At 33.2% G+C, this 19800-nt stretch overlaps 1 protein-coding gene across 1 annotated transcript in view; it reads left to right on the top strand.

Annotated features, from left to right (window-relative positions):
* Window positions 1-1352: 1352 nt before the first annotated feature.
* Window positions 1353-19800, top strand: part of LOC123561302 (roundabout homolog 2-like) — a 99751-nt gene continuing 81303 nt past the window's right edge. The window contains exon 1 of the mRNA XM_045353572.2: window positions 1353-1924. The gene's annotated coding sequence lies outside the window, so the exon portion shown is untranslated. The remainder of the gene's footprint in view (window positions 1925-19800) is intronic.

A 19800-nucleotide genomic window follows, 5' to 3' on the forward strand; every position in this document is an offset into this window, starting at 1 on the left:
AATTGCTTCAGCAGCATTATCGTAAGACATACCATTATGGTTACATTGCCAATTCCCTCTGCTGATCAAACCTGCAACCTCACTTAAGTTTTGAGTCTTACCTGATAACAAGTTGAAATAAATAGTGTGTAACAAAATAAGTATAAATCCTATGCATTCAGGAATTCTTGGAAGTAATAAACTGTATAACAAGTTGAGGTCTTGTCAAAATGAGTTGGGCGGAGAAAGTTACAAGATTACTTTATGCATCAATTAATTGCTTATGCTTAAATTTCTATTTTATATTTCAGATGTCAAGAAGTGATCAGATATTGTTATGAATCAGAACCAAGAAAATACCAACATGCATTTTGGGAGATTCATGAACAAAGTAAATGCTTGACATTATGCTGCATTCTTTGATAAAATGTTGAAAATAAATTTCAAATTGTGCATTATATAACTTACAGTTTAGACATATTTTTGATATTTTGTACAGTTAAGACATATTTTTGATATTTTGTTACAAAAAGGTTCTCTTATGAATTGTTTAAGCTTGAAATTCTATGCGATAAGAGTGTCTGTGGAAAATCTTGACAAAAACCAAACTTTCTGAGAATTTATCAGTGCATGGTTTTATGCCTCCTGCAGTGGCACTGGGTTTTTAGCACCTGAAATGTACACTAGTATGGAGATAAGAATGTTTTATAGATTATATTTTGCTACTGTTGCTATGGGGAGTGATAGATAAGTCTTTGAAATTTACAGTTTTTATCAAAATTGTTATCGGCACAAATGGTAATGATTTCAAGGAGTTGATGAAAAACAGGAAAAGAAATGGAATATATCACTAAAATCATCCTTTTTTGAGTATTACGCCCTTAGATATTGTATGCAGCAGAAAATAAGAAGAGATTGTAGAGTAAAATATGTGCATTTCATATTTTAAAATTTTAATAAACAAAATCTTCTTTATAATGAGTCATAGTTTACAGGTTTTTGTATCTTCATAAATTTTGAAATTCAAGTTTATCTATTTCAATATGCAAAGGAGAAAAATACAAACATTTTACCTGCGTTGGTAAAATAAAAATGAACTGGGAAAAGGTAAAGAGAAGAAAAATAAAAATTTGTACATTTTTACATTAAAAAAAAACAACAGAGCACTGACATGTTTAGCAAGTGCTGAAATCTTATAATATTTTAAAATAGTGTTAATCAATTAGTTAATTTTATTTATTTTCTGTTATATGATATGCTATGCTTAGTACTGTTGTGTTATAAGTTAAATTTTCATTACATTTGGTACCAGTGTTATTTTCCCACTTTGTCTTCATTTGTTATATTGATATGACGGATCAGAGAACTACTTGAGGAAGGCGGAGCTTGCCTACATTAGCTTGTCAATCATTGGGTCTATTTTCCGTTCTACCATTGCTTGCCTTGTAAATACACTTCAGGTAGTATCCTACCTGTATACTACATCAGTTATCGTACATTTTGACTCTATATGGTGTTAATTGCTGTTACGTACAAATTAATGGATTATTTTATGTTTAATTAATTAGATTTAAGAAATTTAAAGTGATATATTTCCCATTAGAAGTCTTTTAATCAAAACACTGTTTAATAACAGATTTTTTTATATAAAAGTGACAAACGTTATATGGATGGTTATTTTTGCGAATTTAATCCATCAGAGGTAGTTTTATGGAGTGGCTACTATTAATTTATTTACTATAGCGTGTAAGGTCAGTTTTCCAGTATACTTATAGTGTGTTCGTATATGAATAAGGTATATTACCGTATAATTTTCTGTTCATAAAAGAGTTGGAAAATTAACCTTGTGAGAATTTGAAATAGATTGGCGTATTTCATGGATGTATGAATCACATTTAGTGGTTGTGCCAGCTTAAATTTTTATTGGATTAAATTACTATTTAAGGTAAGATCAATTTAATTTGATGATATTCAATTAGCAGAAATATTTGTAATTTAATTACAAATGAGGCTTTCAAGTTACATGTTATTGCCAGTGTTTTTTTTTTTTTTTTTGTAAATATTGTTTGGAATAGACTGTAAGTTAGAAATTGAAGTGTCTTTATAATGAGATTTAAAATTTGAAAAAATTGATAAGGTATTGTTATTAGAGGCGAGTTAAGTATGTGGTCAGAAAATAAAGATGTTGAAGCCCCCACCCACCTCCCATTATTTACCTTGACTTTACAATCCCCCCATCCCCACACCCCTACACGGGCATCCTGTCCGACGAGGGAATTACCCGTTGTCCTCTCATAACTTTAATATCACTGATAATAGTAGTCTTATTTTTTACCATGTAAGTCAGAGTTAAGCATAATGTGAAAATAATTTATAATTATCTTTATTATTTAGCAGACATAATGATGAGCAACTTGAAATGCATTCTTTATATTCAAAAATTGTTGATTATCTACACATGTATAAGGATGGTTATTTATTGGAACATTTTGATTACAAAATTGCAATTTATCTGTTGTAAACATTAAAATTAAAATCCAGGTCATGGGCATATACTTAATATCTGACTGATATTAAGTATGAAACACTGGTCAGTGACTAATTTGTAGATAAAGAGATGAAACAATTTGTAGATAGTGGTGTTCTTGAAAGATGTTCATGATAATCTTTGACAGAAAATGAGTCACCAGTTTAAATAAAAAAGGACTTCCTTATCTTAAATAGAATAGAATAATACTATGCATAGATTGGAACACAGGCAGAAGAATTATTAGGAAGGTTTTTAACAATGAAATGAGATTATATTTTGATATTTATTCCCATCATGGTAAAATTTTCAGGAAATATACAGAATGCATATGATCATGGGGGTTTCTTTTTTTATTTGTTCTTTCACATGTCCATTAAAGTTGTAGAATTCCATTTCTTCAATTTTAGGAAATTCGGATCACCAGGGGAAAAAGCATTTGAGCCGTGCCATGGGAAAACCAACTAAGTGGGTTTGCGACCAGCATGGATCCAGACCAGCCTGCGCATCCGCGCAGTCTGGTCAGGATCCATGCTGTTCGCTGACAGTTTCTCCAATTTCAATAGGCTTTAAAAGCGAACAGCATGGAGCCTGACCAGACTGCGCGGATGCGCAGGCTGGTCTGGATCCATGCTGGTCGCAAACCCACTATGTTGGTTTTCCCATGGCACGGCTCATTTTACGTTTAATGCTGGTTTGCCTCTCGGTCTTTATGTATTTGGAATAACCATACTGTGGTTTTGGTATTTTGGTGTAAGGAATCTGTTACTTTATATTAAAAGACAAGATGAGAATTTGTCATTTTTATAGGAATTTCTTGAGATATTTACTTGAAAACTAGGTAGAAATTTATATAAATTCTATGACTTAACTTACTTTTTTCAACTTTGTGAAAACTATCAAACCCGAGTGACAACCCTCTTACAGTTACATTATTAGATATTAGGATTATTAATAAAAGTAGAAAATTGAGCCAACATATGTATTGTGTTTTTTTCGAGATACACTTGCATCTTTTAACTTCCATTCTGATAAATGGCATGGCAATTGCAACAGACTGCTTCGCAGTTATTCAACCAGTCTGAAAATGTTTTGTACAAAATTTTGAAATGTTTGTTTTAAAGAATTTCACTGGACATGAATGACTTATACTTTTTTGTGTTCATTAATTTCATTATTTTTGCACAACTGGTACACATATATTTTATATTTATTTTGATTCCATACCTCATGTTTTTATTTCGATGTAAATGAGATGTGGAACCAAAATTTGTAATCCTGTTTGGTGCCATATAACCTATACTGTATTGGTGCGCCGTAAAACCCAAATAAATAAATATTATATATGTTCAATATTTATAACATTGTGTCTGGTTCAGTCCTATTAATGCTACCCAGAAATCATAAATTCTGTGCAAACAAGACAGACGTGTGGCCAATTATTATTTTTTATCAGAAGCTATTATACAACCTATTGTATGTGTGCTTTCTACAGGTATTATAATTAAAAAGATATCGTTTTCCAAATGCAAATATATAGAAATATTATTTGATTAAATCAATAACAGCTATGATACCTGCAGCTCTAATGTATGAAATCTATTCTTGTTGGGCTTCACAAGTTGATACGGAAATCTCTATTTTTGATTCGATTGGTGTCGTTTCTTCAGCAAATATAACGGTGTGTGTGACATGAATATACCAGGATTCATCAATTGAGGATTTATTGTACATACCTGAACCAAGATGTCGCCAAACTATCAATATTAGCTGATAACAATGAAAGGACATTTTATTACTTTTTATAAAAATGCTTATTTATTCATATCAGATATTGTCTCCTTGATTGTTTCTGTGATTTATCACATGTGTTATTCCAACTTGAAATGAACTTGAAATGAAACATCAAGTCTACACAAGATATAATTAAAACAGATTATAAACAAGTTCTTTTCCTTCAGTGTCAACTCTTGCACTTGGGGATTTCAGTCTTTATTCTGTTTGTAAATCATCCACAGCACTATTTCTCTTCAGCATTAGATTTTGGTCAGTTGATATGCAGGTGGTTTCATTGCTGATGTACTTTGTTGTATTTCTTCCCCTATCTTTGCTATTCTATTCTAACTCTTAACCTCTTAATGGACTTACTTTTCACTTTTACCTGTACCTTGAAGACGGTATTAGTTTCATGTTTTGCTTTGCTACATACAGCTCTGTACCACGGCCTCCTCGAAACTCGATTTTCTTTTGATTCACCCATTAGTTCATGTCAGTCATTGCCGCTTTATTTGCACTTGTGGTATTTTCTTTTTGAAATATATTTCCCTCTTTGCAGACTTGAGTAGTATGTTTACTTTACCAGTCTTGTTTCTACTGTTTGTCTCTATCTGTCTTTGCTTTAGCCCCTTATAATTCATATACTTTAATCTACCTGTCATTTTGTTTTTGCTGCTTAAATCTAGTTCTTTATTTCAGTCTTCAGTGAATTGCATTTTGCTTTTTAGATAACAGTTTACAATTATTGTATTCAACACTTGCCTCATTTCTCTCATTCTATTATCTTTTGGTCCATATATGTGAGTAGTGTTGTTTTACCATTCTTGTTGTTAAATGTTGATGTTCCTGGTTTTGGAAAGGTTTTTGTGTTCGAGTTAATAATTAGGGCAATGCTTAAACTCATAAACTGAACCATTGATGTTTATTTCAATAAAGCAACTGTTTTGTACCTACTAACAGTCTGATTAGTGAAAAGATCGGCTTAAGTTAATGTATGTATTGATTTCAGTTTTGCTTACAACATTTAGATGTTAAACGAGGTTGTTGTGGCTTTGCATGGCATTCTCATTCCATTGTGTGACAAAACATAATACCTAGATGATGCGTGGGGATGAGGGGGAAATAAAAGAAAATCTATAATTCTGTAACATAAAATCGATAGGGTTACAATATCAAGGTGACGTATCTTTTAATTTTGATAGTTTTAGGCCACATGACTTGTCTTAGTTTCGTATATTGGTGTGTCTTGTAAATAAAAGCTGTACAGTTCTATCTTCCGTATTTGGACACATCTGCTATTCAAATATTTTTTGCATTACAAAGCATGATGAGGTTTGAAATAAAAGAATTGTATGTCATAGACTTTAAGTTGATTGTTATTTAAAGTGAGCTAGAAATTGAATTCTGAATTTGTTTGAAAATTCTTTTGCATATCAAGTTTGTGCTGCACATGTTTGAATTATCACATACTGTGCCTTTAAAACCATGAGTTTTGATCACTAAAACAGAATGATTATGATGTTATCTATTGTAATACCATAATTTGTCCATCAGAAGGTCACCATATCAGATAAGGTTGCACTGTTTGGACAATATAATCAATTATTACAGCAGAACTGAAGTGTTTCAGGAAATTTGTGATAAGTGTTGGACCTTGTCAGAGTGTATCTATATATGCAGGCCATCACTTAAACCTGTCTCACCTGTCACCTTGTTACGTAATTGTGTTAGTACAGGTTTAGTATGAACAACGGTCATGTCACCTTTCCTTGAGGGAGGTATGACCACAGTGCCTGGTCGTTTGGTCAACTTTAAACTTGTAAGCTAAAGAGGAGACTAATATAAGAAACCAACCAAGATGTCTAAACTTAGTTCAGGAGGCAAAGGTGGACTGAAATCATTCTCAACCTCTGTTCAAGCAGAGAATTTGTCACTCAGCAGCCTGTCACTGAGTAACTTGCAAAAACAAATTTGTAATTAAAAGACTTGCATGAACGAATCTGACACTCAGTAACTTGCAAGAGAAAATCTGTTACTTGCAAGAACAAATCTGTTACTCTGACATTTGCAAGAATAAATCTGTCACTTTGTAACTTTCAAGAGCAAATCTGACACTCAGTTTACTTGCAAGAACAAAGTTCACACTCTGTTACTTGCAAGAACAGGTCTGTCACTCTGTAACTTTCAAGAGCAAACCTGTCACTCAGTAACTTGCAGGAACAAATCTGTCATACTGTAACTTGCAAGAACAAATTTGTCACTCTGTAACTTGCAGGAACAAATCTGTCATGCTGTAACTTGCAAGAAAAATTTGTCACTCTGTAACTTGCAGGAACAAATCTGTCATGCTGTAACTTGCAAGAAAAATCTGTCACTCTGTAACTTGCAGGAACAAATCTGTCATGCTGTAACTTGCAGGAACAAATCTGTCATGCTGTAATTTGCAGGAACAAATCTGCTACTCAGTAACCTGCAAGAGCAAATCTGTCATGCTGTAACTTGCAGGAACAAGTCTGCTACTCAGTAACTTGCAGGAATAAATCTGTAACTCTGTAACTTGCAGGAACAAATCTGCTACTCAGTAACTTGCAAGAGCAAATGTGTCATGCTGTAACTTGCAGGAACAAATCTACTACTCAGTAACTTGCAAGAGCAAATCTGTCATGCTGTAACTTGCAAGAACAAATCTGTCATGCTGTAACTTGCAGGAACAAATCTGCTACTCAGTAACTTGCAAGAGCAAATCTGTCATGCTGTTACTTGCAGGAACAAATTTGCTACTCAGTAACTTGCAAGAACAAACCTGTCATGCTGTAACTTGCAGGAACAAATCTGCTACTCAGTAACTTGCAAGAGCAAATCTGTCATGCTGTAACTTGCAAGAACAAATCTGTCATGCTGTAACTTGCAGGAACAAATCTGCTACTCAGCAACTTGCAAGAGCAAATCTGTTATGCTGTAACTTGCAGGAACAAATCTGCTACTCAGTAACTTGCAAGAACAAACCTGTCATGCTGTAACTTGCAGGAACAAATCTGATACTCAGTAACTTGCAAGAGGAAATGTGTCATGCTGTAACTTGCAGGAAAAAATCTGCTACTCAGTAACTTGCAAGAGCAAATCTGTCATGCTGTAACTTGCAGGAACAAATATGTCACTTAGTTACTTGCAGGAACAAATCTGTCACTCTGTAACTTGCAGTACAAAGCTGTCATTCAGTAACTTGAAAAAAACAAATCAGTCACTCGGTAACTTGCAAGAGCAAATTTATCACCAACAAATCTGTCTCTGTTACTTGCAAGAACAAATTTCCCACTAAGATTTTTAAAAACTTGCAAGAACAGATTTCCAACTTTAAAACAGTGCTTAATTTATTTAACCTGTAATGATTTAAAAATTGTTCAGCAGATCATTAAACTCACATCCATTGTTTTTGTCTCTTTTTTTTGATGTGCAATATTGATGTTACAGTGGTCTGATATCTGAATAATTGACAGGTGATCTGCTGCCCTGATTACCCCCTGATTATTTCAGTTTATTGTCAATCTGTCATTATGTAAAAACATTGTCATATCTTGATGTATGTGCTTGATTGTTTCATTCTGAAGTCTGTAAGACAAGATAACATTCTATTTTTTGAATGACATTTTGTTTACCCTTGTGTCAACTGGTGACAAATTGTGTTATTTTAAGATGGCAACATCCTTCTTTATGTGTTGCTGTATCTTTTTTGTTTCTTTCCTTATTTTGATAATTGCAAACATATTAGGTCTTAGATTTTAAGATTTTACTTATTTTCTTCTTTAGTATGAATATTAATTTAATAATTCCCTTGATTTTTGTGTGAAGGTGTGATACAAATAATTATCATGTACATGTTTGTGTAGCAAGGTCATTCATTTCCTGTTAGCCATGGATGTATCTTACTGGTTGTTACTATAGGTAATTATAAATATCCTTACTTTCTAATCAAAGAGTGTTACTATAGGTAATTATAAATATCCTTATACTTCCTAAGCAAAGAGTGTTAATTAATCTTCATTGATTTTTCGTTATTCCCCTTCCGAAATTGATGTTTAGATATTATACTGATGTTATTTTAAGTTGATTATTTACTGGTCTAGACATGTTGTATTGCCATTCTTTTAAATGACTACTGTGTTTGGAGATCAGATGCTGCTATTGCAATATAAAAAGGAGTCTTAAACTAAATTGATAATTCTTAAATTTCAGAAAATTGCTATGTCTAGCAAGCTTAGTCAGAATAATAAAGACCTATTTAACTAAATTGTATGAAATTGGCTTAAAATTGTGAAAAACCTTCCAGCGTACCTGTTATAGCCTCCTGTTACATATTTGTTTATAACATATAGATAGGGACGTATTGATAACTTATCTATCGAGGTGTCTCACGCAGCTAAACTTGGTGTGTAATCTATCTTTCTAATGTGTCATCATACTATTGATAGTTCAATGAGTTGTTTTGATCACCACTTATACCGAGACAAATTTATAATCCTGCGTAATTAACAAACAGATCGAAAAAAAAGCCTACACACTTTAACTTAAAATAGACCTACTTTCAGTTCAATGCCTTAAGAAGTTAGAAACAGCAAGTATGAACATATGTAAAGAAAAGAACGAAAAGAACACGGTCATCTATTTGACATACAAGCTCTGATACTTTATATCTCAAGCTTTTCTTAAAGCTTCTCATTACATATAACACATGACATCTGTTTTACAAACAGAAATAATGTTAACACATATTTTTGAGAATTGATGTCAGGTCAAGTTTTTGAATCTGCAAATAATGAAAGTGTTATACAGTTCTTAAAGGATTAACCCCAAACTTGGAGTATGAGCATTCCGTTTATGATTCAAAAGAAGTGTAATAGCTTTTAACATTTCAGAAGAAGAGTTTTGACTTCACAAGATCGTATTTTAAAAATCATTTGTCAATAAGTTATACCAAAGCAGCAGTTCTTTCATATAATTATATTGTTTTAAGAAAATTTTGTTTAACAAAGGACTGTAAACTAGTTTTTTTTTAAATGCCTTATATTAAAAAAAAATGTGGCCTCAGTTGCATTTTTATGTTGCCCATGTTTTGAGACACACTTGTTTTTAATCATATGTTACTTGATATTTTTAAGTCGGAGATTATGTTATTGATTTGTAATAGGAACACAATAATGGTGTTTAAATTCTAGCGGAACTGTCAGACAGTAAGATGTCTCTAATTAGTCAGATTTCTTCCTAATATGGCTGCTATACTTGGGGACGCCCATTGAAGAAAGAAATTGATATTACCATGGAAACATTTCTTTTACCTGGTCAATAATTGTTACAGCCATTTCATGCTTATAAAGCATCTTTTATAGGATTATAAAAGTGTGATTCCGTAAGCGCAACTTCAGTAAGTGACAGCAGCAGGCTAATTTATTTTACAGCTTAATATACATTTTTATATGTTGATATATTTTTAATTATATGTATTTTAAGTTAATATGATATGCAATGTCTAAATTTAGTCGGTTATGAATCAAACAAAACGATAAAAAAAGCTTTTTACATGCTAATGGAAAGGCGTATTTAAAGATAGAATATCGAATATTGATATTCTAGAGCTATATGAAACATTATTTTTCTGTGCGTAACTTGTATTTTCAAATTTTACGTCTCATTGAGCTGGAGATTCAGGTGTAAAATTAGGGCTTCCCGAACAGCGATCACTTTAAAGACATCGGCTCAGGTGATGCGTGATTTGTAGTATAATCGTTTGTAATGAACAAAGAATATCTGAAAGTTTGTAACAATTATTGGCTATAACGGAAATTTTTATGTCTTCATCAGTCGTGGGAATAGCGGATTCCAATCCAATTGTAGTAGTCTTGAATAAATAATAGTAAAATACTTCGATTTTGTGTTTAACTTTTCCTCTTAAATTGCACTTTTTCTCTTTAATTGATCATTTGCACAATTTAAGGTTCAATCATTGCATAATTAAATTAATTTGTAAAAATGAGTTGACATTTTCTATTATCTATTATTAAAGTACTATATTTTCATAAAAGGTGACTTAATCAGTTAAAATTCATATAACATTTCCTGTTATTATTTTTCCTTCTTTTCCAAATACTCCGATGCCATATGGAAATATATAATATCCAATTATTACAGCTCTATTTTGTACTTCTAACATTTTATCTATCAGAGGTGTTTTTTTTTTCCTAAAATTAATTCATTCCTTTACATTTTAATGGACTATATTGAGTGATTTAGCAGTTTTCTTATTTTAAACAAAATTAAGTCGGGACATAATGTCAAATAGAACTAATGACTGCAGTATGAACATCATATTTACATTGAAGTTAATTATCTAATATTTGATTTTCCATGTTTGATAAACACAGCGACAAAGAGGTCTGTATTTGTAGTGAATTATATTTGTCGACCTTCCATTTTGGGCAAATACAGGAATACAATGGTAGCTGTATATTCTCCATGTTTGTATTTACTGACTAGTCGCCACATTATTCTAATATTGTACAGCCCGTTACATTTTGCGGTATATATCTGGTGTTTATTATCAGGGTGTTAAATTAAACACAGACGTGTATTATGCTGGAAAAATTTTTAAATATAAATTTTTTATTAATCTGAATCATAATACATTCACTGTCAAATTTCTGTCGGAAAATAAACTTATTATCCAAAAAAATCTGTTTTAAATGGTTGGAAATACATATTAGAGACGTCTGCCGACTTATCGGTTATAAAAGGTTTGCTCCTTTATATGGTTATCAGATCTTTGACCAAGTTCGAAAATATATTTCATCCGTCATTTCTCATTTTTCAAAAGCGTAGATACGTCCACATTCTCAAATGAAGGTCATGCGATGCTTCAGTAACCATTTTCAAAATTTAAACGATACATTAGAATACTGAATAGATTTCTACAGGGATGATAATTTAACTTTTCAAAAATTGTATGACATTAATTTTCAATTTATAATTGACTTGAAGTATTAATTACGACTTATCAGACTGTAAGACAAGTTTCAAGGATTAGCCTGATAAAATTTTTTCAAAATATTGATTTTAATAACAGAAAGGAATGGTAACAACTGATTTTAATATACACTTAAAATTTTCATTTTTCACATTTTAGTTTTGTAAAATTGTTGATCTTTGAGAACTTAAAATGTCATTTTTGTTTCTCTTGAGAATTCAACATGACACAGCAATATTAAAAGGCAAAATATTTTCTTTGACAAATCTTTCCCAACTGCCAAGGTGCCTTTCATCTCAAATCATTCAGAGAACACTTCAAAAGGTTTTAAAGTTGTGCAATATCTTTACTGCAAAACTGTTGAGTATTTTCTAGATACATGAGTATACTAAGATAATAATCTGCTACTTGTGCATTTTCTCTGAATGAACGATGTACAATGAAATAATGTCATGCATTCTAAATAAAAAGTTACACATTAACATGAAAAAACTTTAGTCTCCATTGTAATAAACTGAAGTCCAAAATGCAGAATAATTTGTCAGTTGGTCACCAGATCTGAGTTTCACAATAAACAAAGCTTAAAATTGTGGTGGCCTTCTTGTATCCAGTGTCTTTAGTAGTAAGATGATTTTTTTTTATTTAATTAGAGTGTACTTATATGAGACAGAAACAAGACCACCCATTCATGGTCGGAGATCCTTAAACGAAATATTGCATGACTGTTTAGAAGTGTGCTGTTTTATAAAGGTCAGTCATTCATTGCGCTGCGATTATTATGGCATGTGTCACAGAGCCACTTTTCCTTCTTTTAAATTTACTTTTAAGAGTGCGGACCGAATTAATACATCCTTGATAAGATCTTAGGTCTAACAACTGGTGACATAATACTTGGTGTTTGTTATCCCCCGCCGATGAAATCGGGAGGGGGGTATTGAAATGGCGTTGTCCGTCCGTCAGTCCGTCCGTCAGTCCGTCCGTCCGTCCGTCCGCAGCCATTTCTCAGTAACTACTTGGTAGAATTTCATGAAACTTGAAATAAACATGAACCAACATACTGCGATGATGCCCGTCAAGTTTTTTTTTTGATTGGTCAATTTCCCTCAGAGTTATTGCCCTTGATTTAATAAAAAATGTCCGTCTGCAGCTATTTCTCAGTAACTAACAGGTAGAATTTCATCAAATTTGAAGTAGACATGAACCAAGATACTGTGCTGATGCCCGTCAAGTTTTTTTTTTTTTGATAGGTCAGTTTCCGTCAGAGTTATTGCCCTTGATTTAATGAAAAATGTCCGTCTGCAGCCATTTCTCAGTAACTAGCAGGTAGAATTTCATCAAACTTGAAACAGACATGAACCAAGATACTGCGACGATGCCCTTCAAGGTTTTTTTCGATTGGTCAATTTTCCATATAGTTATTGCCCTTTAATTGTTTAAAAATCCACAGATCTGTACATAACAAACCAACCAATTGGAAGAATTTCATTAAACTTCTTTCATTCTTTTCCATGAACATTTATTATAAACATGTGATGTTGTGTACCTACACCTGGTCACCACCTTACCTTGGTCCCCCCCCCACCCCACCCACCCACCCCCCACCATTTTTTTTTTTTTTTTTTTTCATTTTTCATTTTCTATCAATATTTATAATCAAAATGTAAACTGTTGTGTCCTCACCCCCCCCCCCCCCCCCAGCCCCACCCAAACAAACCATTCATTTTCTTTTAATTTGATTTTGACTAATGAAATTATTTGCTTCTTGGTAACATTCTTAACTTTTTGCTGGATATATTTTTTTGCCGTTCCTCAACTCTGACCCTTTCGGCGGGGGATTCCAATTCATCGAATTTGCTTGTTTTCATTTTGGTTTTGGATTTGTTAATGTGGTACATAATTTTGTCTCGAATTTTTTATGTTTCATTTTTTAACGGGAATGTTAAGCTTCTATAGTCACCTTACAGTCAAATCTTGATATCAAATGTATTGAACATTACAGGCAAGACATATTTTCTATGTGATGGTTGAATGAAGCTTAACCACTGATCCATGTGGGGAAGTTGTCAGTTACTTGCAGAGAAAAAGTTAGTACTGGTACAGTATCCAGAAACAGGGGATAGGTTACGCGGACTTACGCCATTCGTTAGTACTGGTACAGTATCCAGAAACAGGGGATAGGTTATGCCATTCTACTGAAAAACAGCATTTAATAACCAAATTGTTATTGCAGAGAAAGCTAAAAGGTCTGACATTTGAAAAAGTCCAAAGGAGACTGAAGTCTCTTTCATGATCAAAGTAGGATTTAAACTTGTTGCCTTTGTATTGAGAGGGGAGACCTTATCTGGATTGGTACAAATTGAAGATTTTTTTCCATGTCAGTGAAGTTCATATATATTAATTATTTCACAGTTTTATTCTAAAGCAATATCTAAATGGAGTTGTACGCAGACATGCGTGTGCAATATTGATGGTACCAGCTAGTACCAAGAAAAAGTGATTTGATACCAACATTTTATTGCTCATATAGGACTAATAACTTTAAAACTGTACTTTAGTTTCCTATGATACAATCTTCATAGCCTTGCTATACGTCAGCATCACATTCAAAACACATTATTTCAAATTTTGAAAAGAGCTTTTGTTATCTGCTTTTTGATTGGTCATTTGTGACAGGTGCTTTTGGAAAGAAAAAAATGTTTTATGTCTCGAACTTTAAATAGATAATTAATCTAAAGGCTGTTTGAAAGCGAGTTCACCAGTAAATTCTGTCTAAAAGCTGTTTACTTGTTAACTGGGGTAAAATTTTTATGATGATGCTGTCATATGATAATACTAAAATAGGATTTATGAGAGTGGTTTAAGAAAATGAGAACATGCATACTTGATCCAAGGTTATCGAGCTGTTGTTTGAATACCAGTCCCAAAACACCAGCTGCTGATTGGTTGATTCTGAGCTCAGTATAGAACTGGACCAATGGCAAAGTTTACCTAAAGATTACCTAACCCAGCTGAAACATTGAATTTAAATCCCTAGTTGTAGGATTTTGTAGATGCATAGGAGTCATACTTTCAAAACATTCATTTGTCAAGAAGGCATATAATTTTACTTAAGTATGCTGCAGTTTTACTCTCACACCAAAATATTTCTTTAAAAAAGAAGATGGCTTGTTAAAAATGAGAAATTACATTTAAAGCTATTAACATCACCATGCATAGTTTTATTGTTTTATGCCCTTAAACGAAAGACGTCATGAAAGCATTTTTTCAGTTAAACATGTTTCACTTAAAATGTATTTAAATTTTTAATTTAGAATCACTTTTAATAATTTCTTTGATACAGTACTTTCATTATACAGCATTTTAGTTTTTGGTGAATATTTAATTAATTAAACATTGAATTTCATTGTATATCTAAAAATATCTATTTAGGTTTTGACATTAAAGGCCATGTAGAGGACCTGTGTTGACATTAGTTGATATGTATTTGAGGGCCACCTGTTTAAATATCCCTCCTCTAAGTTCATGTTTAAAAAAAAAACATTTCGTTTTTTTTTTAAACGTCACTAATTCCTGACTATAAAAGGAGAAACGTTTGAAAATTTATGTAATTTTTGTAAAAATGTTAATTTGACTTACACAGAAAGACAAAGACCTAATTATGTTTACAGTGTACTTATGTTTAGCTCATGTGGACAAAAAATGGACCTTTTTGCTCTCTTCATTTTGAGTCATTTTATTAAAACTTTTATCTGACAACAAATGATTTATGTTTTAAAGTTTCCATAGGCATGATTTAAATGATAAAACATACTGTGTTACAAAAGAAACAAAAATTTATGGAATATGGAATAGGTTCATCATCTAGTGGATGCACTCTTTTGATCAATTTATTACCAACTCAAACGAAAAAATTGTTGACAGGTGTTTTGTTTCAAAATTTAAGTGATTTATATTTTGTAAAATTATGTTTATGAGACTATAATTACCAATCAAGATGGTGCAGCTCAAAATGAGAAAAAATTACTAAACAATTATAATGTGGGTCATTTACAACATATTACATATGGCTCCAGCAGGTAACTTACGTATGATTTGATGTGTCTGAAGTCAGTCATCCTCCACCTTTGAATCCTATGGAGAAGTTGTCAGTAACTTGTTGAGAACAAGTCGTTACCATAACAAAACAGTCTGCACAGTTACGTCAGCTAACTACCATATTAACTTAAGTGAAATATTTTTGCCAAACAGCAACAGGTAACAAATGCTAGACACACTAAATTTTGCTTTGTGAAATATGTAAAATATTCATATTATCTCAAAAACAATATATTTATGAGGGAACTATTTTTGCTGTTATTCTCTAGAAGGCTGGTATTATATCGACAATATTCTACCACGTTAAGCATTTCAAGTTCAACAAGAGCACCGCCAAACGGGGCAATATATGCCCAAAGGCTTACATCATAGGATGGGAGCAAAATTTAAAGAACTTGACTGTTGTAGCCCCAAAGGACTGGAACAACAAAAGGAAAACTTCAAAAAACAAATCTAAGTCCACAAAAAAAATATTCAAAGTCTACAAAAAAATCCTTATCAGGTACAGGTATGTAAAAGTACACCTTAAAATGCGAGGTACCATCGATGTTGTACCACAGAAAAGTGGTCTCGGTTTTTTCCTACGGCCAATAATAAAAAAGTTTAAAAGTAAGCTATTTATAGTAACATAAAAGGGAAGTAATTCAAAAAAAAAATTATTGTAAGTACAAAAAAGAGATCTGCCAAATAAAAACAAGAGCACTGCAATGCAGAGCAATATACACAAAGCAAAGTCATATATGACCTTTGACCCTTAAGTGTGACCTTGACCTTGAAGCGAGTCATCCGGAACATGCGCTCTGCACATTGTTACAATGTGGTGAACATTTCTGCCAAGTTTCTTTGAAATCCTTCCAGCAGTTTAAGAGTTACAGAGCGGACACGAAACAAACTGATATGACTTTTGACCCCTAAGTGTGACCTTGACCTTGAAGCAAGTCATCCGGAACATGCGCTCTGCACGTCGTCTTGGTGTGGTGAACATTTGTGTCAAGTTTCTTTGAAATCCTGCAAGGGGTTCAAGAGTTACAGAGCGGACACGAAACAAACTGATATGACCTTTGACTCCTAAGTGTGACCTTGACCTTGAAGCGAGACATCCAGAACATGCGCTCTGCACATCGTCTCGGTGTGGTGAACATTTGTATAAAGTTTCCTTGAAATCCTTCAAGGGTTCAAGAGTTACAGAGCGGACACGAAATTGCTAACGGACAGACAGACACCAACATCATAATATGTCCCTTCGGGCATATAAAAATAGTTAAATTTTAACATAGTGAAAAGATCTCATTTGACAGTATACCAGTGTTTGACTTACTAAGACTGTAGTGCTGGCAAGTCTTATATGTGCAGAGCTAATTACTAAATAAACAAGGCAGTCTGAAAGACAGCTAAATGCCCCTGCCACTGCTATGGATAGTGAAAGGATAAACCTTTGATTTTAGCTGTGACCTTGACCTTGAACTTACATGGCTGACTCGTGAATTCTGCACAACGTCTTGATGAGGTGATCATTTGACCCAAGTTTAATGAAAATCCTTCAAGGGGTTTAGGAGATACAGAGCTGAAACCTTTGACCTTCAGTTGTGACCTTGACCTTGAGTTGATATGGCTGATTCATGAGTTCTTGATGAGGTGATCATTTGACCAAAGTTTGATGAAAATCCTTCAAGGGGTTAAGGAGATACAGAGTGGACACAAAATGGAAGGCTCAAACCTTCGACCCTGAGTTGTGACCTTGACCTTGAGCTGGCATGGTTGACTCATAATTTCTGCACATTGTTTTGATGAGGTAATCATTTTACCCAAGTTTTATAAAATTCCTTAAGGGGTTTAGGAGATATAGAGCGGACACGAAATGGAAGGCTCAAACCTTTGACCTGCAGTTGTGACCTTGACCTTGAGCCGACATGGCTGACTCATAAGTTCTGCACATCGCCTTGATGAGGTAATCGTTTGACCCAAGTTTGATGAAAATCCTTCAAGGAGTTTAGGGAGATATAGAGCGGACACAAAATGGAATGCTCAAACCTTTGACCCTAAGTTGTGACCTTGACCTTGAGCTGGCATGACTGACTCATGGGTTCTGCACATCGTCTTCATGAGGTGATCATTTGAACCAAGTTTGATAAAATTCCTTCAAGGGGTTTAGGAGATAAAGAGCAGACACAAAACAGAAGGCTCAAACCTTTGACCTTGAGTTGTGACCTTGACCTTGAGCCGACAAGGCTGACCCATGGGTTCTGCACATCGTCTTGATGAGGTGATCATTTTACCCAAGTTTCATGAAAATCCTTCAAGGAGTTTAGAAGATACAGAGCGGACACAAAATGGAAGGCTCAAAACCTTTGACCCTAAGTTGTGACCTTGACCTTGAGCCAGCATGGCTGACTCATGGGTTCTGCACATCGTCTTGATGAGGTGATCATTTGACCAAAGTATTATAAAATTCCTTCAAAGTGTTTATGAGATAAAGAGCGGACACAAAATGGCAGGCTCAAACCTTTGACCTTGAGTTGTGACCTTGACCTTGAACCGACAAGGCTGACTCATGGGTTCTGCACATCGTCTTGATGAGGTGATCATTTGACCCAAGTTTCATGAAAATCCTTCAAGGGGTTTAGGAGATATGGACAGGACACGATTTTGTTACGGACGGACAGACGCAGACCATTCCTATAATCCCTCCGCCACGGTGGGGGATTAAAAATTGGTGTGAATACTTATAAAAAGCAGCTGCTTTATTTCTAGTAAATTATTAGAAATTATTACTTGCAGTGTTCGGAAAGTTATGACACAATTACTTATTAATGAGTTTAAACAGCTTGTGTTCAGTATGACTTTCTTTTTAAACACCATTGCAGGCATTGCTTTTCATCCTGATCATTTTTTTTTCGTTATACAATATTTATGTAAAGCTTTTGTTCATTTGAATGACTTCTTTCTAATGCAGTCGTCCTATATTCCTGTTCAGTTATAATCCGTTTTCATTTCTGTATTGTCAGTATGTGAAGTTTTTCAATAAAGAGACATGTAGGTTTACAAAATACTTTACTAAAACTACATTATCTTTTAGATTTTGACAATTTAATAGCACTAATTCAATTTTGAGTGCTTTAAATTGATTTGGTATTGAAACTCAATTACAAAGTTTTGTAAACTTTGTGCTTTGTGAAAAAAGTCAGCTGATTAACATTTTTCCTCTGTATGCATTTTAAAGTGAACCTGTTATGCATTATGCATTTTAAGTGTACATTAAGTTTTATGAAGCGCTGTAAATCATTGCAATTTACTGTTTTGGTATATTTTAGCATCTTTAAGCCAGCCATTCTGTCTGTTTTGTTACTTGAAATATTTTGGTAAGTGTACTTGATTTTGTATAACCGGTATTTATGTCTTAAAGCTGCACATCTCCTGGTTGATGCTAAAGTTTGGGCTATGTATCTTTAGTTAGTTATTGCAATAGAAAGAAATTTTAAAGTGATTCCATATGTTTTAAGAACTTCTTATATACAACAATACCCTATTTTGCCAATAAAATATGTAGAAAACTCGCAAAAGCATTAGTTACATGATAGAAATTTTGATTTCTAACCATGCCCAATAAAGTGAATCATAGATGTTTCCTTTTATGGAAATGTTTATATTTTAAGTAAACTATTCTGTAGAAAAGTTAGAAATATCTGTACAATTTATGAAATTTCTGTTGTTTTCTAGCACATTTTACGGTGCAAAATGATGTGTTTTTGTCTAGACAATACAATAAATATTCTTATATTTCAGAAAATCTGTATTTGCTGCCAGATTTTTCTTTAAATGATTCATACAAAAATATGATGGTTTTTAGCTCACCTGAGCACAAAGTGCTGAGTGTTAGCTTTTGTGATTATTCTGTCAAATTGTTCATAAAAAAATGTGGCTGACCAGAATTGGACTTCGTTAAGTTATATGTAGTGATGAGAACTTTCAAAATGTTCTTGTTCGAAAAGATGACCAGATTTTTGTTTTAGCTGTGAAACCCAGATGAGGTATCTGGGGCCATCATGTTCCTCTTGTACAGATCTGAACAATCCATTGATCAATGTATATTATTTGTTATGAGCATAAACTTGCTAATATAGATTGTTACAAAAACACACACAAAAATCCAACTTGAATTGGTATCCTACAACTTCTAAGGGATGAAATCAACTTTCTCACATAGAAGTTGGCATGATATAACACTTTCTTTCTGGCATTGTAACACTCTTTTCTCTGAGTGCAGTTTGCACTGTGTGAACACAGTGGGTGGGGTGACAATCAAATAACAAGTGGTCAAATGACCAAGTTGGTATTGTAATAGTGTCATTCAGGACTGAATAGGAGGGTTTCATGTGTGACATGATGGTCTGTAATTTATTATCCCTTC

Source organism: Mercenaria mercenaria, chromosome 10 (assembly GCF_021730395.1).
Source record: "Mercenaria mercenaria strain notata chromosome 10, MADL_Memer_1, whole genome shotgun sequence".
In the NCBI taxonomy this organism is placed as follows: Eukaryota; Metazoa; Mollusca; class Bivalvia; order Venerida; family Veneridae; genus Mercenaria; species Mercenaria mercenaria.